Here is a 22298-nt window from a genome sequence, read left to right on the forward strand (position 1 = left end):
TTACCAGGATAAAAGCAAACAACTAGTTACACTCCTCAGAGACTGATCTCAGCAGAAATTCTGTTCAGCACTGTTACTAGTGACCACCACACAAAGAAGGAAATGCTTTATGAACTTCACAGACAACCGAGCTCAGGGAAAGGATCACAGTGTCACACTGCAAAGAACTACATGGATCTACAGACCACAGGAATAAAACATAATATTGCCAGAATTATTATACAGTGACACACTAGATATCAAGATACGCACTTGAGACTAACTTTGTTTAGAGGTGAGGTGACCATTGTAAGGAAGGGAAAAGAAGTATCTGGTCTTTCTATTGAAGGTATCAGTGTCTGCATACAAAATTGTCTGTAATTGTCCTTCTGATGCAGCTATAAAGACAACTTAATAATTTAAGTATTAAATTTAAATGGGAACAGCTGCAAAAAAGAATTTTTAAAAAAGGGCTGCTAAGATGATTTAGAGTTAGCTGTTCTACAAGATGAGTTCAAAAGGGTTTTGTTTGCTCTTCATAAGCTCCCATAGGGTAATCACCAGAAAAGGAAAAGTTTAGGCTAACATTGGGAAGACAATATAAGTTGTTTGTTTGTGACCAACTGGAAATCACTATATCTCAAAGAAGGAAAAACAAACAATCCCTGTTTCTGACTCTGAAGAGCAGAATAAGAGCAAGGAACCTGACCTGCTGGAGAAGATCCGAAATATGGGTCATAGTTAGCCAGAGCTAACTCCAGAAACAGAGCTACAAACTTGGAACAAGAATCTGTTCATTACTATCTATTTAATGGAACAGACAGAAAATGGGAAACAAAATAAGCCTGACTGTAATTTGTTTATTGTTTTTGATACATTCTGTCCACTGCATGGGTCTACACTTCCTCAGGTTGTCAGAGGGCATCACAGAAATTCTCCTTCTTCCCCCACCATCTCAACACAAAATTTGACTTCCACAGGGTGTCTGTTCATCTCTTCATGAGAAAGAGACTAGCTGCAGCTAGAGATAAAAAACAAAAACATGCGAGTCCAACACACCGTGGTCCTAACAGAGCAGAGACTCTGGTTCCATGAAGCACTGGAACTGGGAAGGGGTTCCCTCGTGAACCCCTTATCCTGTGGGCAGTAAGTCAAATCATCTTACTCAAGCACCTCCCTGTTCACTGGAGGACACCAGTCTCCATTTGGGGCATGAAAAAGCCAACAGCACCTTGTAATGGCTTTTTAAAGATCAGACCGTGGGCATGAAATTGATGCAGTGCTAAATACAACCTTTTCTCTGCACCTTTGAAATACTGTTTGACCTTTCACAGCTTCATCACTAGGACCTGAACTATTTGCAGTTATACCAAACACAGTTTTGAAGAAATTTCTAAATGAAGGTTTGGGTATATTTCAAGCATAATGCATCATTCTGTATGAGCTTGGCACATCCAACGCATCACGTCATTAGGGAAAAAAAATCCATGTCAGTATTCACCTGTTCCTTTGCCTTTGCACACATCCAACCATTTTTACTGGAAGCAAAGGGAAAAAACCAACACAGTGTAGACAAGCTTTCCCACAGTATAACCATCTTATCCCAAGAACAAATCTTCCAGCTCAGAACACAGATGCAGCCAACCCAAGACTTGGGTAGTGGTCAGCAAGAGGTACTGAAGGGAGATTTTGAGAAGTCATGTACAATGATACCTGTCCAGGATGCTCTTCCTGTCTCCATCTTGCAGCTCTGCATTTTAGTGAACAGCAGCTGGTGATTTTGGACAAATCCACATGAGACAAAGCTATTAAGTTATTTTAGAATAACTTTTTTTTTTTTTTTTAATCCATGTAAACCTTTAGCATTTAATACAGACTGTAACAAGAAGCCACGCAGGTGAACCATATCCTGCATGGGACAGTATAATCTCCTCCTGTTCTTTTTGAAACTCATCTGTTAGTTTGGGATTTGATGCTTTCTCCACTACCCCTTGATCATGGCAAGCAATGACACTCGTCACTTTGCTTAACTTTCTCTCTGTCCTTTAAATTGATGTTGTGGATTTTCAAGTTATTTTATACATTACTAAACCTAACAGATATAACAAAATTTTTAACATTAGATATTTAGGAAACCCTTTGAGAGGAGCCTCTATCGGAATCCCTTTGGACTACAGGTTTGCAAACTGCAAATTTAATTTTAAAAATTACATACATTTAACATGCCATACTAACCATATTCCATATATTAGAAAAAACATATTCCTCCCCTACTCCCAGAATTAAAATCTTCATTTCAAATGCAAGTTACAGAATAGAATTTCATTGCATCAACAAAAACAGACAAACTGGGAAGCACCAAAAGACTATGGCGACTCTCAGGAATATATTCTCAAAACACAGCCTGCCAGCTTTCAGCTGAGAAGCCCATCCAGACCTAAGTAGCTCACCCAGAACGACTGGGTGCCTCCATATGGAGCCTTCTGAACTCCTGAAAAGCTAAGGAATGCCTTGGAGTCATACATTCATCCAGCCATGCTATCACCCAACAAACCTCCTTGCAGCAAGCCCCGAGAAGGAAAGCAGAGAGCTGCTGCCTCATCTCTTCTTCCTGTAACACTCCTTCCAACTGAATATCATTATCCTTTATGATATTATAGGTCTAGTCTCCAATCCTTAACCAATTATTTACAATGTGGTTTCAATCCCATCATAGTCAAAATAGATGTAGGAAATCAAATACATGGGGTACTTAATTTTTTCTGGAATATTACCTACCACTTTACTTTCTTCCACAAAGCCACTTCCTTCCACAAAGCCATTCTGACATGCAAAAATTAAAATGTTCCATATTTAGGGAGGGATAACACAAATCAGGACAGCTACTTAGCTGTGCAGAAGCAAAAACAAGTTTTAACCCTGAGAACTGCTGTATTATCTCATGCAGCAGAAATATTATTAGATGCATCTTTGATATGGCTGATAAAGTCTATCTTTGATAAGCAACTTTTTAATTACAGACATTTAACGAGTTTACAAGTCACACCATAAGCTCAGTATATTATCTTCCCATAAACAAATGCGCACAATTGTACCTGAGAACCTTCCTTAGGAAGATCTCAACCTACCACGTCTCTACAAATATGATCAAAATCCTATCCATTTTCTCCCCTTTAAAGCAGGTTTAGCATGCATGGATATATAGTTTAGGCATATTACATCTCCACTTCTAACTCCAAAAGTATCAATAAGCAACCATTCTTAAAATTTTATTGCTCTTACATTTGAGAATACCTTCTATTACTTATCATAAGCTTGGCCTTGCCACAACAAGCCACCTCAGGTACCAGTCCTCCAAAGACTTCAAAAGCTTTTAAAATTATAAATAAAACTAATCAGGATAGAGTTGACTTAGACCTTAAGCTAACATGTATACTATACTATATAGTACAGTATATTCACTCTTTTTCAGTCCCCTTCGAGCATTTGAAATCACATGACTCAGGAAAAGCCTTAGTAAGCTTCTGACTAAGATCACTATGAAACCCATCAACCTCACAGGTGAGGCCTCCCTGGGTTACAAGCTAACTCAGCTCCAGCAGCAAGTTGTTCCTGGCTTACACCTCCCACAAGCAACAAACCTTCTCCAACACCACCAAAAGCAGTGAAAAGCCACTCAAAAGCATGCTCCCATCACCACTACACAAAGATTCCCATGTTTGAGTTCAGGGGAGAAAGGGAGGGAACATCAACTCTACCAATTGCTCAGATGACAACAGTTCCCTGCCAACCTAGAGGCTCTTCAAGGACACAAAGAGCAATTCTTTAAGAAAGCCTCAAGTTTTCTACACATAAACAGGACAGCTGCACTATGGACGTTCTGAAGTCCAGCACCCTAGAAAGCAACTGCAATGTGGCACTCCTGCCATGGAATTTGTGCTGCAGATTGACGCTTAGCGAGTTACTGCCTCACCATCCAAAAACTGTGTGGCTTTGAGCCCCTCCTGCCAGGCACTAAACAATTCTAAGTATTTCACACCAGAAGAGATCTCCCATTTTCTACTGTTAAAAGTCAGCTGGCCCATATCCATTTATTGCAAAGAGACCTTGAATAGCTTCTCCCGGAAGTAATTTCATACCTGACCAGCACTCCAAAACCATACATGAAACTATTTCTCCACAGCTCTGCTACGTGGGGGTATTTTGGGGCAAGCAGAGAGGGCAGCTGAGGTGACCAGTCTGGCAGGAGGCTGGTTTTGCCCATCCCATGCCTTTGCTGCTTGCACCAGAGCAGTTCACCCTCTGCAGACAATAAGCAAAGCTGCGTAAGCAGCCGAGCACCGAAGATGAATGAACCGTGTGACGCTAAAGATCTGTGAATTGAAAAATCTAATGCATGAATTAAAATCCGTACCCTCGTTCCCCCTCTACCCCCAAAAAAGAAATGTATATAGCAAGACATAAAAGGAGAAATAGAGAGAGGTGGAAAAACGTGGTCTAACACATTTAAAAAAATTGATGGCCTGTCACCCAGACGCTGATGAATATTTTTTACAGGATAAAAATGGCAACCTAGAGTCTAAAAATAAAATGCTGTGCTGCAGACCTGTCTGGTTCAGCAACACCACTGGAATACAAACACACTCCTTTGCTGGTGATTCTTGACTAAGATTTCAAAATAAGAGAAGGAATAAAAGTACTGTACAATATATATTCGATTTTCAAGAGAAGGGATTTGGGGTTTGTGAGGTGTTTTTTTAGTAAGAATTCAGATTAGCATTATATTTCACTTGCATTGTGTAACTACCAACAAAAAAAAAAAAACCCTGCTAAATTTTAAGTGATTGATGAGAAGAGCAGAATACCTCAAGCTGCACAAAGCTATTTTTTTCTTCCCCTCCCCTGACAATTACAATATAAGAATATATTTATCAGTGACTTTAAACTGTAATTTCAGTAAGCTTAAAAATGTATTTTTAGAATCATGCTGCAGACAGAACTGTGGACAATGCTATTTGAAACTCACCCCACCCTCAGAGACAGAAAAGAAAACCCTTTGCTTCATTCTCTATCACAGTTTAGATTAAAAATGTGCTTAGCTGAGAAGTAAAAATGACTGAACATCATTCACAAGAAGCACTAAATTCTCAAGACTATCCACACTGCAGACAGGCTGCCTTATGCAGTATAGATGCTATTTTTAGCAAGTGATGCAATAGCTGCAAGGGCTCTCCCAGAACCTTTAATTTATGAGCACAAGCCATACTAAAACGTGTTTCAAGATACCCAATATCCCTGCACTGTCACCTTCCCATTCTCTGCACCAGTCTACTACCCACACAAGTCACTCCTTTTTAAGTTTCATCTTCCAAAAAAAGAGACAGATTCTGCATGTGAAGAGAAAATCTGTATCTATACATTCGTCAGCAAATACACCTGTCCTGCAGTGTATATGACAAGAAAGTTACACAACACTGTACAGAGATTTTCTGCCCTCTTGGTTTTCTATTGAAATACAAAGCAGCTTGGCTTCCTTGCTGAATTTGTGTGAAGACTTTGAAAAGCCCACAAAGTTAATATATCTAATCCTTCCCCAAGCTGTTTCCATTCTTGGAGATCTTTTTAGAAGTTCTTGTGTCTAACAGACCACTGTTAAGACACATTTCTGCTAATGACTTTTTCAACAGCTAAAAATTCTAAAAAACAAGAAGAGCTCCTGAAATGCTAGGGCTTTTTAAAATTGTTTTAAGAATAGATTAGGGATTTTCCAGCCCTTTGGATCTGTGGATCCTTTATGTTCTGCAATAACCATGTGGACCTCTGTGTAACAGAGTCAAGTTTACTGGTAAGCTTTGCACTGACCCCTTGTAAATTCTAATCCCATCTGCTGCCTCCCAAAACCCCCAGAGCTAATCCCAAAATCAGAACTACCCAAGAAACTACTTTTGTTTAACTTCCTACCTCCAGCGGCCCATGGGAGGGGACACCATCCAACAGTTCTAAAAAAGCCTTTATGTTTTGAATGTGTACTCATGGACAAAATATATTATGTGTGTGTTCTATAAATCCAGGAGCCCCATTTGCTGCCCTGCAGAGTTTGAGTCCTTTGCTTATTAACACAGGCAGGGGAGAGCTCTTACCTCCAATTTCATACTATCCATTTATCAGTCATGGCCAGCATTTAGGGCTCAGGAGAAATTCCTATATGTGTATCATGTTCCCAAGTTTTACACCTCAGCTCCCATAGTGCACTAACAGATTGTGAGGGAGCAGGTATAAAGATGGCTCTGGGCACAGCAAAAGCATTTGCTTTGTTTAAGGATAGCTCCAAGCTCTTCCCTCTTCATGAGTTCTCATCATGGCATGTACCACGCAAGAAAGACAGAAGTAGGAAAGCTTGACAAAACTTCTTGCTTGAAGCAGTAAAGGTCTGCCTCCCCACCACCCACACAATGTATTCACTTCCTCCCCCACCAACACAAGCATGGGGAAGCCAATGTCAGCAGAACTTGTAAGATCTCCAGGCTATCTGAGAAAAAGGAATCCAACTGCAAAGAGGTGAGACTTGGAGAGATTTCATTCAGAAGCTCTCTCTCTCTCTCAGAGATCTTGACCGCTCAGAAGTAGAACAGAAATTGAGCAGGAAGACACCCAGTGATATTTTATTCATTTTGGCTGGAAGCAACATTAAAACAAGCTGTACGCTGAGAAGGTAGCATTAGCTCCAGGGACACAGGCATGAAAATAAGGATTCTGCAGAACAGCTGAAGTGGAAACAAAACTCATGCCCAAATGTGTAACCTGCTCAAAAGTAAGGAAGTTGAAGCATAGAGACTTCCATATCCATATTCCCCCTAAAGAGCAGGATGGGAAGCATCACACTGGGAATTTTACAAGGCCTTGTTAAGGTATCAGGAGGATAACAACTGCAGAATGCAAGTTCAGGCCCTACAATGTATATACAGTAGAAAACAAGTGTACAAATGTACATCAGCTTCACACCAGCACAGCAGGAGCAATGACAAGCCAGAAGAACAGACCAGTTTCCATAGCCAGTTCCAAATGGTTTTACTGGGACTAAGTAAGAGCACAGCAGCCACATAATATGTGTCCCATTAGACACAAAAGTAAGAAACATTAGTGTCATAAGAGGCTGAAAGAGCTGCTCCCATTTCACCCAGCCCACTGCTCCTCACTTGAGGCTGCAGAACTGTGGGACTGCCGGACATTCACAATCCTTTTTACAATCCTTTTATATCCTCAATCTGTAGGCAGCTTGTCTAGGATAAATGCAGACTGAAACTAATGTGACCACTACAGGTGAAAGTCTCCAGCACTTAAAATGGATAATAAAATGGAAGGGTTTAGAATAAGAAGCCACCTGAGCTAACTAGCAAAGCACTTCACGTTAAGCAAGAACCAAAATCATATTGTTTAGAGACAATATTGGATCTCCTAATAGAATCTTATGTTTCTGTTCTCATGACTAGAAACATCCAAAATTTCAGGTCACCCAAAACCATCAGCTCCCAAGGACAAAAAAAAAGATGGACTGGACCATTTAAGCTTCCTGTTGCTATCCGAGACACAAACTATCATCAAATACAACTCCTCCTTCCTTCTCCCTTGCTACTTTGGAATGAAGAATCTGTGCAATCCTACTCTAACCAGCTGCTAAAGTAGCTCTTCTGGGGAAAGAGGAAAACACCCCTCAGGGTGTCCCCTTCTGCAGATTCAAGCACAACTGCACATACACCAAGATCCACAAGAAGCCCGTAAGCATATTTGTGCTATGCTAGGAATGACTCTAAATCTGTTATAATCCCTAACTCGAAATAACACCTTTATTTCTGTTAAAAAGTGGAGCCCTCTCAGATGTACTGCAAATAAGTTTCTCATGGCTTGTTAGAGGCAAAGATGGCTTTGGGATTATATTTAGTAGATACTGTTTTGTTAAAAAGATGCAAAGACGAGCACAGATAAAAGATGCCATAGCTGACAAGCCTTTATGCTTTATTCTATCAAGATCCTATAAAGGTAAGCCTTACAAATGTAGAGAAGTAACACCAGAAGAATTTAAATTTCTACTATCTTTGAAAATTACCTAATTATGATGAGAAACAATCTACTCAAATAGATGGTTCATACAACAACAACAACCCCCAGAAATTAAGGTTGTTGAAAAGCCATTAAACTTATCTTCCAAAGATACCCTGCCTACACCAATTGTGAAGTACTCCGCAGTATGTTGTTTCTCAAGCCCACGTTCGGCATTCTAGCCTTTGCACTGGAAGAGGACACAGAAGGGCAGCTGTGTTTGAACTGGAAGCGACCCATTCACGTCGCTTTCGTGCCCCGCAGCCGCGGAGCCGCCGCGGAGCCCGGCCCGAGCCGCACCTCGCCGAGCAGGACGCGCCCGGTCCGCACCGAGCGCTCCCGGCAGCGCCCTCTGCCCGCAGCCGGCGCGGCGGCGGCGAGCGCAGCCGGCTGCTCAATCGAGCCCAGCCCCACCATTCATAAAAAGGGGGTCGCGCAGCACTGAAAGGCGACTGTGCGGAGCTGGAAACCCAGCGAATCTGAACACCGCTCTATTTTTTGATCTATATATATATATATATATACACACACAGTTTGAGCTAAAATGAGCATATTTGGTAATTACTGCTCCACAGAGGTCCCTTCCGTCCCACGCTCTTAATTACGTTCGCTTTAATTAAGTATTTCTATCCATCCGCCGGGGGGGGGGGGGGGGAGGGAAGGGGGGGGGGGGGGGGGAGGAGGCAGAGGAGGAGGGAAGGAGATGAATAATATTAACACGCCCAAGTTAATCAACTTAGAAGGCAACAGTTGTCTCATGAGAAATGCCCTCGATAAATTACCATAAAGCATTAAGGAGACTCTTACGTTAAAGCGCTTTAGAAATCCTTGACTGTTTTATTTGTATCGGCACTGTTTTGCAATAGGCGTTTGCCTTAAAGATTTAAGGAAGAACTCGGGCAACACTGCCTTTGCTTTCCCGTTTCTAAATAAAGAAACGCCCACCGATGCCTTCTAAATTTCACTCCAAGCCCTTGAAAACTTGCAGTATTTCCCCCGGTGGAAAACTCCCCAGATTTTCCCATGGAAATGAGGCTCCCATCGAGCCTCCTTAAATGTTTCAGCTACGATTGATTCTGTGCACTTTTCTTCTCCCTGGCAGAGCAGGGAGGCAGAGGAAGCGCCCGCGGGCACTGCATGGGCTGGCGCAGGCTGCCCCGGCCCCCCAGCCGCACGTGGACTAGCCAGTGTCCCTGGCAGGATCCCTGTCACGCGAGGCGGCCGCGCGTCCCCGGCCCCGGGATAGCGGCTCCCACGGAGCGGCGGTGAACGGCAGCTCCGCCGATCCCCTGCCCGCCCGGGAAACTTCGGGAGAACACGGGGAGCGCTCCCCCGCCGCCGCCCGGCTCTCGGACGGGGCAGCCCGCTGCCCCTCGGGGCGGGAAGCCAGGGCGCCCCGGGAGGAGTGGCAATGCGGGCGGAGAAAGCCGTGCGCTCCCGGTAGGGCTTACACTGGCTGGCCCCACCGCGGCCCCGCAGGCTCTGCCAGCCGGCCCCCGTGATGGCCCCAGGCGCTTCTTAAGCGGAGCGGAGGGAGCGCGTTATGTCACCGGTTAGGTAACGGCGCGGGAGCCGCCGCAGTGACGGCACCGCTCCCCCTCCTCCTCCGCCCCCTCCCGCCGCGGTCGGGGCGGCTGAGGTGAGGCGGCATTAACCCTTGTCGGGGCCGACCTTCCCCCGCGGGCAGCGGATCCCCCGGGAGCGGGGCGGGCTTCCCCCGCCGCCCACCGCAGGCAGCGGGGCCGGTCCCGCCGGGAGGGTGGCGGGGCGGCCCCGAAGCGCCCGCACTTCGGCACGCCGTGCGGGCCGGCAGAGGGCGCTGCTGCGCCGCGGCGGGCGGGCGGGGGCGGACAGACGGACGGACGGACGGCCCGGGGGCGCCGGCGCCCTGCAGCCGCTGCTCCGCGCCCACGGGTGAGGCCCGGCCCGGCGTGCCAGGAGCACGTCCTATTCCCGGACACTGATCCCAGCACGCCCGCCTCACGGCGCAGGATGCGATCAGCCCGGTACTAAGCATGCACGATCTAGGAATGCTGGATCCTCGCTCCCGGCCAGCAGCCGGCACTGCCCGAGCGCCTGGCTTCCAACATGACCAGCGCGGAGCCACCAGCGCGCCCAGCCCGGGCTACGCTGAGCTGAGGCCCAGCCCAGGGCATTCCCCGCATCCCTCGCTGCCACCTGCCCCACGGGTCTCCGCAGCCGGCCTTCACACAGGATCCACCCGCAGCAGAGAACTCGCCCTTAGCTCGTGGCCAGCAGCCCTGCGTGCTCCTGCCCGGAACACCGGGCATCAGGGCACACACGCCTGGCAGAGGGAAGGACCTCCGGGCCAGCCCACACACAGCAAGGATTTCAGGTCCTACTGAGCCCCGGCTCCATCAGGGAGCACTGGCACAAGCACAGCACTATTCACCTTGTCTTTAACATGCACCTTGTCCCTGACAAAGTGGAGACTTCTACAGAGAGTTAAACCAAAAATGCAGCACTCCTCTGTCAAGGTCCTCCACAACCTCGTCCCAAAGTCTTCACTGCAATCTCCCCAATGCCCTTTTCATTTACGGAGCCCGCTCAAGCAAGCAGTGACAGGACTCTTCAGCCTGTCCCAAGCAGGAAACCAGCAGCCATGGCTTGGAAAAAAAGGTAGCTCAGAGGAATTTTCAGCAACATCCCCTGTCCACAGATGCAATGCTATAAAGGGAGAACAGCCTCCACCAATTGCCAGGATGCTCTGGATGGAAAGCAGCATGCTCAATAGGTTGTACCCCTCTGGCTCCCTGTTTGACTTTAGACACCTTTTGCCCCATTTCTCCTCTACTTGCTGCTTTCCTTCCTTTTTTGACATCCCATTCTTGCAGCCCTCTTATCCCAACTTCTCAAGGACTCTGATTTAGACAACTTTATAGGTTCCACAGCAGAAAGGTTTTCACTAATGCTTCCCCAGCTCCTCTGTGAGTGGGACTGGGGGCCAGCAATTGAACTTCTCTCTCTGGTCCAAGAGAATACCCTCCTTTACAAGTCAGACACCAGAAAGAGCAATGGAAGTTGCTCTTACCACATCTACATAGACTGATCTTTGCACCTTTAGTCCACCGATCAGAACCAGACTGACAAAAAAGCTTTATTATCCACAGGTCCTTCTCTCTCTTTTAAAAGACCCCTCAAAATTGAACAAAGCTCCCCCCCCCAAGGAACCTGTTCCAGCATTTCTGATGCTCTCCTTCAGGTCCATAAACCTTTCTTACCACTCTGACAGCCACTGCCAAACACTGCTGTCCCACAAGCAGCAGGACACATGCACAGGACAAACAGAGGCCAGCTAGGGCACAGCATAGCCTGGTTAGAGGCTGAGCAGCCCACTGCACATGCAAACTGTCACAGCAGTGAATTTAGGTGCATCATTCCTGCTGAAAACGGCCACTGTGACTAGAGAAAGCAGCTTGCAACAAAGGAACTAAGACACCTTAAGGAAGACAAGGAGAGGGGGGTGGAAAAAAACTTTTTAAGAACAGGATCACTGCTCCAAGATTTAGGAATAAATGCAAACTTCAGGCTGCAGAAAATCCACAGCCAGTAAGAATATGTGCATATAGTACCATACTGGGCATTAAAAGCTTTAATCAGCATCCCTTATTTACATGCATCCCATAGTACTACTTCCCCCCAAAGTAAAGCTTTAAAATGAAAATATAAACCAACTTCTACAGTAAAGGCTACTTTAAAACAATATGCATTTATTTAAAAAAAAGGACATATTGTTACTCAAATCTGCTTCCTCACTTGGTAAAGAATTTGAGCTGAAAGTCAGTTTGAGGAGACCAATTCTAGGTTAGTGCACAAGAAACACAGTTTCAATCCAAAGCTTACTAACGGTGATTGAAACATGCTAGTCTATGCGGGAACATCACACATTTTTCTGAACAAATGCATTATTTTCATATGTTGCCAAGGCAATGTTTTACATCAGAAATTCTACACTTTGCTTTAACCACAACCAGCAACAGCTGGGATGAGATGCTACCAAAATTCTGCCTAGCTGGTAAATTGAAAATCCACCTCTTTCATTTTACTAAAATTTCTTGGCTTACAAAGACTTTCAGATTAACAGATTCCCACCCCACCATTTTCAAACACTCTAAAGCATCAAGAATTTGGTTACCAGAGGAAGAGTTTGAAACACAGCCAAGCACAACCAGTCTATCCCCAAGGACAGGGTCACCGGAAGAACAATACTATGAACTATTGTAGAAGGAATGACAAAGAGGTTTCATTCTTAAAATTAATAACCCTAGCTATCAAAGCAATACACCACCATTATCCTAGTCTTTGAAAAGTAAGGAAGCCAGTTAAAACCTGTTAGCAGGGACTTCCAAAATCATACTCTGCAACTCATAAACAGTCCTCTCAAACATACAAGAGGCACGTGCCACCCATCTTGATCCACAAAGAACCAAGCAAAACAAAACTTCAGAACAGCCCATCAAGACCAAGCAACAGAACTAACACCAGGCTCCTGCAGTTTTAGGCTCAGTTTCAGCCAGCTCAGCTGCAGGGCATCACCCAGCAATCCATGCCCACCTGCTTCCTCAGCATCTGATTGCCAACTGCTTTTCAGGCAGCTCAAGAAACTGACTGCAGCTGGTCTTGCTTGCAGAGTTAGAGGCCAGCCACACAAGCAGACCTCACCAGCAGCACCACCACACATCAACTGAGGGAACGTGAGGGAACCGGCGAGAGCTCCCAGCCAGCGATCAGAGCAGCTGCAATTCTTTTGGCAGCAGCCTGGTCTCACAGCAACTCAAACTGACCACTGGGCTCAACTGTATCTTCAACACACAGTTCCATAATACTACCACGTTTCCCTTTTGTTCCACCAACGCTGGAATTCATATGACCAAGCAGACTATGGAGCATAAATAGCCCCAAGGGACTTATTTTCGGCAGGGCACACTCCTTAACCAGATCACCACACAAACAGACCAACTCAGTGCCAGCATAAGGCAGAAAAAAGCAAGGTAAGAGCTCTCCATCCACTTTCTCTCGCCACACCAAACTTTTACATCAGAAAGCCATGATGTAAAAGACACACTCTTGTGAGCAAAGGCATCTCATTTATAAGCTGACACCATGTGAGAGTGTCAGTAAACCGATTCCAGTGCAAAGGAAAATGAGCAAGGCTCTGGAGGTTAGAGTGAACACCCACGGTGAAGAACCAGTCCACCAAATGGAGGGTTTTAGATCAAAATCTAGGAACAAACACAAAGTTGAGGAGCCCCAAAAGTTTTGCCATAGATCTGGGTCTACCAGGATGAAGAGACTGAGTTCAGGAGTTTGTATCAGGACAGGTAACTTGCCTTTAAGCACACCTGTGAGTTGACAGGAGTACACATCCCTTTCTGCCCCACCATGCAAACACTGGGCTGGACACGCAGGACAACTGAGGGCAGGGACAAACTGCAAGATGTCCTAACTTTAATCCCTTGTTCAGCTACAGACATGGTAGCAGCTTCTTCCAGCAGTGCAGCGATCCTTTACTGCCCTATCCTTGATGCTTCTCTCTCTTGTTCTAGGGCTGACTCATGAGCCATACTGAATCCACACTCTGGGGATGGAGAGTTTTCTGGCAGATGGGACTGAGACAGCAGGAATACTGGGCATATAGACCTCTTTCAAGAAAAAAATATTTATGCAAAACAATAGAGAATAACAAGTTTATAGACTAAGCACCTTTGCTGGCAGGATAAGAATCCTGGGGAAGGGAGCAAAGGGGCAGAAACCTGTGGGAAACCGGTCTTCCAGAGACCTCAGAACAATGGAAGAACTTTGGAGAAACAGATCAGCCAGTCACAGATGAGGAATGTGAAAGCAGGACTTGTTGGAATAAGGATCCAGTGATGAAGTAGAGTGTAGGGAAAAGCAGCATGCAAGCATAAGCAAGTGTTGGTTGGGTAGCAGCAGAACAGAAATAGTTCTCTGTCTTCTGCTTTCCATATCAATATGTATCTTCACACATATCTGCAAACCTCTCCATCTAGAGGCAGGGACCAGACACCTTGTAAGGAGACCAGACTCTTTAGTCTCTGCACAACAGTTTCCTCCCATCAGCAACTAAAACCTTTGTCCCACTGAGCTTACCACCTCCCATTCTCCTCCTCTCACTACAGCTTCTCTCCCTTTGTGTTTCTGTGGTAGTCTTCCAACATACATGAAAATCCTGTGCAAAAATTGCTGTGATTAACAGCCCTAGAGCTGAGCTCAAGTCAGCTCTTCTTTGTCTAATAAGTACAGAGCTCCTCAAGAAGTGACAACACAGCTGTCCCTCTGGCATGACTGATGGAATACACCCCTCTGGAACATGTGTCTCACAATTGCTTAAGAGGACAAAATAGAAGGTGGGTGTAAAAAACAGAAAAAACCAAACATGCAACCAAAACCAAATCTGTACAGTCAACCAGACAGTAAGTTCTGCATATACACACACCATGCCTGAAGCTGAGCCACCCAGATGTCTCCCACAACTGACAAGCAACAGAATCATGAGAGAAACATGAGAGAACCCTCAGGAGAGAAAGAAGCAGGGAGGGTAAGAAAAATGGGAAAAGAAGTAGAAGAAACAATGGAACAGGCACTATTTTCCCTGAGGCTCAGCTTCTGGACATCTCAACTCTAGTTTTAAGAACAGCTAAACAAAAGGTTTCTTTCAAAACCTACAACGAAACCTCAGGCTTTTAGGTGTCACCATCTGCTGCTGAGGGCAATGGAGTGAATTAGAAGCTCAGTAGGAAATTCTGCATACAGCTTTCTTCCCATATTAGCTGGAGATGCTTATACTGTGGAACAGGATTTCAGCACTGCTAATGACTCACCCAGTGGGTGATGGTGCACTGCTCTAGACATTAATTCCAGGAAACTCAGAACTTTCACAGATTTGAAAAACAATATATTATTTTAAGGTTAAATCAGGAGTCAAAAAATAGCAGATTTAAGGTAGACTTCTTTTGTGCAATTAAATGTACTACAGGGGAAGGAATTTGAATTGCCCTAATTCTAGCATTTTCAGATATTAATGTACTAAATCTGAAAAAATCTTCTGCTTTTCTCTAAGAATCCATAGTTTCCAAAACTTATCAGTAAGTAAGCACCAGAAGTCATCTGAAGCAATCAGCAGCAACTTAAGTAAGTGATGAAATCATGCAAGACCAACACATGGGTGTTTTACCTACTAGTTACAGAGTTTATCCTGCATTTTTTTTCATGTACAGGCCTAAAGAATCGCATTTGGCATTCCTCTTAGAATAATCAGGAAAGATACTTTCTTACTGTTATCCCTTCCATAGCAGAGATGGCCAGCCTCACCCCATAGATTAGGAATTAATATATTCACAAGACCAAGAACTATGTATTTCACCCACCTACCAAAAAACAATTCCCAGGTGGAGAACTACTGCAGTTTTCCCAAAGGACACTCTCAGCTCTGCTCTTGGGCCCTCAGGGCCTCCTGCCAGCTTACCTGTTCCTTATACAGGATGGCATTTACCCAACTGGCACTAACACCAGCACAATTCCAGCTGGGACTTCCTTGCTGAAGACACTTCTGTGTTGACTCAGGGTGACCCCAACATAGGGAATAATGTGCTCTGACTTAATAATGTCAGAAGGCTCAACAATTGCTTTATTAAGCTATGTTATATTACACTAATACTATATTATATCTATACTACACAGACACTAAAGAAAAACCCCGTGACTGTCTCCAGACAGTCACGACACAGCTTTCACCTAATTGGCCAGTCAATCCAAACAACCATCACCGGAGTCCAATTAACAAATCACTCTTGGTAAACAATCTCCATAACACATTCCACATGTACCAAACAACAGGAGCAGCAAGTAGAGATACAAATTGTTTTCTCCCTCTGAGCTTCTCACTGCCTTCCCCAGGAAAAATCCTGGGAGAGAGAATTATGTCTCTGTTCAGAGAATGTGAATACCACACTTGTGTGCTCCCCACTTCTATACAATGCCTTTCCTTGCTGTCACCTAGGCACATCACAGGTAATCTTCCCAAGTGAGGGAAGCACACTGGCCAGAAGAGCAAACCACAGAAACTGGAACATGATATTACTCTAGATTACATCCTTGTGTAAGTTCTCTAGTTTTAAGTAACCAGTTTCCATTACAAGTATTCCTACTTTAAAACACACAGAAGACTGGGAGAATGAGCTAGCTTAAAATAACACAGTTATTCATCTCCAGGCTAATAAATTGTCAAGCATTTCCCTCTCAGGCTGTTTATCAGAGATGGATATTGTTTTCACCTTAATGCAAACGTCTGTCCTCCCCTCACCATTAGCTGGTTTTTTTTTGTTTTTTTGCAGGTGGAAAAACCATACTAAAGCATTTAACCCTCCTCCACATACATCTCTCTGCTCCTGCAGATAAACATGGCAAAGTCTGTTCATATTCTGAATTGAACTGCAGAGCTGTAGATTATGAGCTTGGTTGATGTGAGGCTGGTGATCCCCACTCATGCCACATTTAGTGTGCCGGCATGAGCCAGAAGGGAAGGGCTGAAGTCCATCAGCCAGGACACAGCAGAACTGGGACTCTGGACATCTGAGCTCTGTGCAGTTGCTCTCCCTCTACTCTTCTGACCAGAGAGTGCAAAAAGGAGCACATAGTGCAGTAAGTGTTGAGCAATCCTACTAGGTGGAGGTTTTGAACAGTCAGCAACATCACATGCAAATGAAGACACCTGAAAGAAGTAAGCAAGCACCAGAAAGAGAAAAATTGTAGAAAACAGCAGAGTATGGTTCATTACTTTATACTGTCTAGGAATTAGGGTAAGTTAATAGCAGTAGCCCATGTAAAAATTACTAGAGAGCCTCCCTGACTCACCAAGAGTTGCAAGGTCTCTGAAGGATTTACAGCCCCCTCAAACAGCATGAGCTGCTGAGTCTAGAGAAGCAGGGTCAGAGATCCCACTTCTCCTGGACTGTTCTGGAAGTTTGCTCAGTCCAACAAAGCACAGGCTGAAGGGATACACTGACAGAAGTCTTCTTAATTACAAGCTATGAGTAGGACTGATGATTGAAGGCAGACAACTAAAATTTTACAAGAGAAAATTTAGGATGGATACTTAGAAACATTCCATGGCAACTAGGAAAAGAAAAAGCCATACACATTGGAGCACAGTACTCCTGAGAAGTACAGACAGGATTAGGACACTTGCATCAGACTGTTCTCTGAGCTACTCTTCAGCGTGGTAACCCTTCAGAAGCAGCTTGCAAATAGCCATACAAAAACCAAAACATGCTCCGAGTTCAGTCTGCACATTTCACTTGAGCTGTCATGATCACAAGTTAGTTTACAAGCAAGCTGGCATATTTTCACACGTTCTTAACATTACTTTTCAGGTTAACAAGTACCATGCTTCATTTCATACAAGGGTAGCGTCCAGAATTGAGAACAAGGCCAGAAAAACCTTCACCATGGACCTGAAATGCTGAAGATGATAAATCCCTGAATAAGTGATTCAGCTGAAGAACTAAAGATAACCAAAAGCTCCCCCCCAAAGTTCTGCACACACCAACCAAGCACTCCTGCGCAGGGAAAATGGGAGTTGGGCAGAGCCTCTTCCCTTGGATCCTGTAGGGAGAGCAAGGCTCAGAGAGGTTGAAACTCCCCTCTGCTCCACCTCCCTACTAACTACACCCTCATCACACATAGCTCCAGGGTGGCTGTTGAAATCTGCAACAGCGACTTGTGACATGGCCCGTCAACTATTTATCACTGCACATTGTGAAACACATGCAAAGCAAGACTGCACTTGTTTGTGCACCTGGGACTGAAACTTGATTGCAGAAAACTAAGAAGCTTTAAGGTAACAACTATTTCACTTGATGCTAAGGAGTTTGAAAAACGACACTGACTGTGAGAGTTGCTCAAAGTCATCAATAAGTTAACAGCTGATCAGCAGTGAACGTCCTCTGTATGGAGTTCTTAAACTGTAACTAAAATATTTTACTATCTGACTTCTTTCATTAAGGATACCCCGAGAACTTGATAAGGATCAGGGTCTATTTCATGAGACAACCTTTCTAGGAACTGCAGAAAGCATAATCTTACAGATAGAATCTAACTCAAACCATTTAAAAGCACAAAATCCAGCTTCTTAGACTTCTTCCTCTTGACACAAGCATTGCATCTTATTAACTTAATAACATTATTGATAAGGTCTGATATATAGAGCTTGTTATTATCTCAACTTACTAGTCAACAGGAGTTTGACAACTGCTGCCATATTCTTAGTTTTTAAAAGACCTGACTATACAGACATAAAGAAGAATCTACTCCACTGCTCATGTACCCAGTTACATACATTTTTCATGCTTCCCTCAGTGGCCCTGATGCATGAGTTGCTATTTTTAGATGCCGGACTGTGCATAGCCCTTATTAAGTAATAGAAGCCAACAAGAAGGCAGAGAAGGTCACCCAGCTTTGCTGCTGCTCAAAGTTTTTGGTAAATATTTACACAGGGAAAGAATGGTTTAAGACTGAATAAGGGGGTTTTGTCTAAAATCAAATTACAGAAAGTTAGAGGCAGTTGAGAGCACCATCCTGATTAATGACCTCTCACAAATTCTTTGTAAGAAACTTGGAGCAAATTGTCCACATTTAGTTAATTTTGCATGTTAGTGAATAAACTCCAAGAAGCTTAATTAAGGCAAGCTCATCTTCACAAACCTTTGTTGGCCCAAATACAACTGTACAGCTGTATTCACCACATGAGAAAGCATCACCACTAGCAGATATCTTGTAACCACTAAATGTACAATTATTGAACCATGACTCTATCAAAGGCACTGAAGATAGAGGAGAGTAAGTGGATGTTTTTCTAAGACACTGTGAGGCTTGAAAGAAAGCAGGACTCTTCTTCAAGTGTCATACGCCAAATCACATAATCAAAACAACTTTGTTTCCTGTTAACATTTTGCTTCAGCTACAGAAAATTGGGGGGAAAAATCCCACATTTATCATCAAAATATTTGCAGTGTTAAGGCAGGAGAAAAAGAAACAAAAACTTGAAATACCCACACAACCAAGACATTAGATGCTTTAAAGTACCAGATCAATCCAACTTACACTGACAGTGTGTTTTGAAGTTGATTATCTGCATACAGTGAATTGGTGTGATTACCCAGCTGACCCTGCTCCAAACAAGAGGTTGGATTACAAGCCTCCTGAGGTCCCTCCCAGCATAAATCACCATAGGATTTTGAATTCGTTTTGCCAAGTTACTGAAGGGAAGGAGAAGAATGATTTCATATTCTCCAGCAAAAGAGGCGGCTTCCTAAAATAGGAGACACGGCAACTCTCCAAATGGGAGCTATAACAGCAGCAGACAGTTCCCTGCTCCAGACACTCTGTAGCCCAGAATACACCCAATTTTGAATGGCAGAGAAGCAAGGTGGCTGTCTGCCACTACCATCAATGGGAGAAGAATAGGACTCTCATCCAACCTAAGGAAATACCACTGTGGATCACAACAATCAACACTACCAACAGATCTGTCTGCCTAGAGGAAGGCAGGGGAACAGCCACATCTTTGCTGTATTCTGGGTGAATTCAGAATGACTCCTTGGCACTCTGGTCCTGTTGAGTCTGTGGTTTATTTAGCTATATTGTTTTTCAATCACAGGAACTGTTATTCTTATCTTCTTTTACAAACTTGTGAAGCACATTAAAGATAGAACATTCAACCCAGGAGTTTTCACTGTATAGTCTCTCAAGAAGCACCCAGAAATCTCACATTGAGACATCCATCCAACTTCCATATTGTACTTCACTGTACAGTAACCAAAAACCAAGCCAGATGCAAGTTATATGGAGAGAAAACCAGAAAAGCTGCATACAGACCTTCACACATGACTGTAGAAAAACTAACTTTTTGTCAAAAGATATGCTATTTCAAGTAGTACAAACCTAGTTTTCCCCGAGTACCTTACCAGTTCACATAGTGGTTCCTCCTCCTCACATCCCCTCTTTTTAAATACCAGTAAGTTAGACCAAGCACAGACAGAAGCAATTGCATATATGCATTAAAAAAAAACTCTAAAGAAACCAAGGAAAAAAATTTCAACCCAGTTTCAAACGTGCAGAAGAGTTAAAGGGCAGTAAGAAGTCCTTCCAAAAGGACTTGTGTTTTAAGGTTTTTATAAAGTTGCTCTCTAGTTCTGCACTAGAAAGAATACATTAACACAGTAACTACAGCAGCCAATTAGCATCAAAACCACTGTTTTTTAAAATATCAGAAAAAAAGGGAAATGCACTTCTTCCTACAGTATGACTTAGTAATTTGCTAATCAAGGTGACCCAACATATCTGCAGCTGTGCCTCCATCTTCCTTTCCATGAGAGAAAACAGAGTCTGACCAGCCACAACATACTTCAGGGCAAACCACCCCAGTGCTCTTTCAGACTAAGACAACATCTCTTCATGTCAACTGGAGACTACAGCAGCTGTCCCAATAAAGCAGCATCTCACCTGCACCAGCTGCACACAGAGGACACACAACAGCTAACTCATGATGGCCACATGTCTTCCTACAGTGACAGCAGGCATCATCTTCCATAACAGAGAATATTTCTCCATTCTTGATACTGCAGCAATGTTCCCACTTTAGAGCAGAGCAATAAACACAGAATTTAGCTGTGCTGCCAGTGCTCCTCTTCCTCCCTGCCTTGAATATCACAATCTTGGCAGAGAAAGAACAGTTTCTGTGAGCAGCCATTGGCCACATACAGTGGCCCACTGCTGCCTGCACTTGTACAAAACAGTGACAGAGGACATTTGCACTGCAGTTCTCTGGATGTCTGAGGATGTGACTGTGGGAAGATCTGCTGTTTACAGTTTGTGATTCCAGTTGATAAGCTGGCATTTGGCTCAAGCACTGCAAACTTTCACGTTTGAAACAATGCAAAACAAGCTCAAGTGGCCACCAAGACTTCTGTGATGCACCACAAGTCAGCAGGCAACTGATAATGCAGTAATATATTCAGAATCATAGGAGAAAGTCAAAGAAGGATGTCCTGTGCCAGCCATGTCTTTAACATTTCTCACACTGAAAGGAAAACCTGGGCCTTAGTTATTTGTATGTAAAGCTGTTACTTATCCGAGGCACGGCTGCTGCACTTCAAGCCTGTGCACACAGGACTCATGACATGCTCTGGCATTATGTACGCTGAGTAGCAGCGCTGCTTTACTGGTGCCTTACAAGAGCAGACATTCAACTACCCAGGCATGCGCTCACATACAAGTTCTGTGCTGGCCACAGCAGAGGCCATGGGGGAGCACAGTTACAAGCCCAGCAATCAGCCTGCTTGTTGCAGGGCTGCTCTGCCTACAGGTCTGACACCTGGAAGCAGCTGCAGCAGCTGAGCACTTTATGTCCTCCTACTCCCCTTGAGGAAAGGAAGTACCTTTTGCAGCCTTTTAAACTGTCATCTCATCTTAAGCTCACTCTTACACGCTACAATTATTTTTGTGGCCCACCTTACCAATTCCCAATTAGGCACAGGGCTTGCCCTTTCCAACAACTTTTCCACGAATAGATTTGAAAATTCCCTTGGCCTGATCTGTTACTCCAGCAGAGAAGCCCTTTCTATAATCTCATCATTACTTATAGGCCAGAGTGGCAGCAGCAGACTCAGATGGAAGAAACGATCTTTCCCCAGCGTGTCTTTCCTATGACCAGGAATCGAAGTACTGGGAAAAGTTAGAGCAGCGTAGCACTAAAATTACCCTGATAATAGCCTCTGCTGTACTTCCACAGCGCTCCTGTACTTCGGGGATGCCAGCTAAATGCTGCCGCCACCCCCTCCCGGCCACCGCTACTGTCACCCCCTCCACAGGGAGGGCCACTCGTGCTTCAGCCCCTTCCCGAGCGCGGCCCGGGACCGAGGAGGGGCCGAGCTGCAGGAGCAGACAGTCGGCACAAGTTTCCGCCGCTCCGCTGTTCTCCCGCCGCTCTCACAAGGCTCTTCCCTCGCCCTTCAGCAAAGCTCTTCTCCCGGGGCACCCGCGGCTGCCGCCGTTCGCCCGCGGGGTTCCCGGTGCCGGGCAGAGCCCGCGCGGCCCCCGGCTCCCGCTGCGGGGAGCGGCCGCTCCTCCGGGGGCGGCGGGGCCGGGGCGGGCCTGACGTCAGCGATGAGGCGCGCGGCCGG

The 22298-nt window shown here is 44.7% G+C and overlaps 1 protein-coding gene across 1 annotated transcript in view; it reads right to left on the reverse strand.

Annotated features, from left to right (window-relative positions):
* HSD17B12 (hydroxysteroid 17-beta dehydrogenase 12) overlaps positions 1-22298 on the reverse strand; it is an 83703-nt gene that overhangs the window by 60491 nt on the left and 914 nt on the right.

Source organism: Pyrgilauda ruficollis, unplaced genomic scaffold, assembly GCF_017590135.1.
Source record: "Pyrgilauda ruficollis isolate IOZ18807 unplaced genomic scaffold, ASM1759013v1 scaffold14, whole genome shotgun sequence".
NCBI lineage: Eukaryota > Metazoa > Chordata > Aves > Passeriformes > Passeridae > Pyrgilauda > Pyrgilauda ruficollis.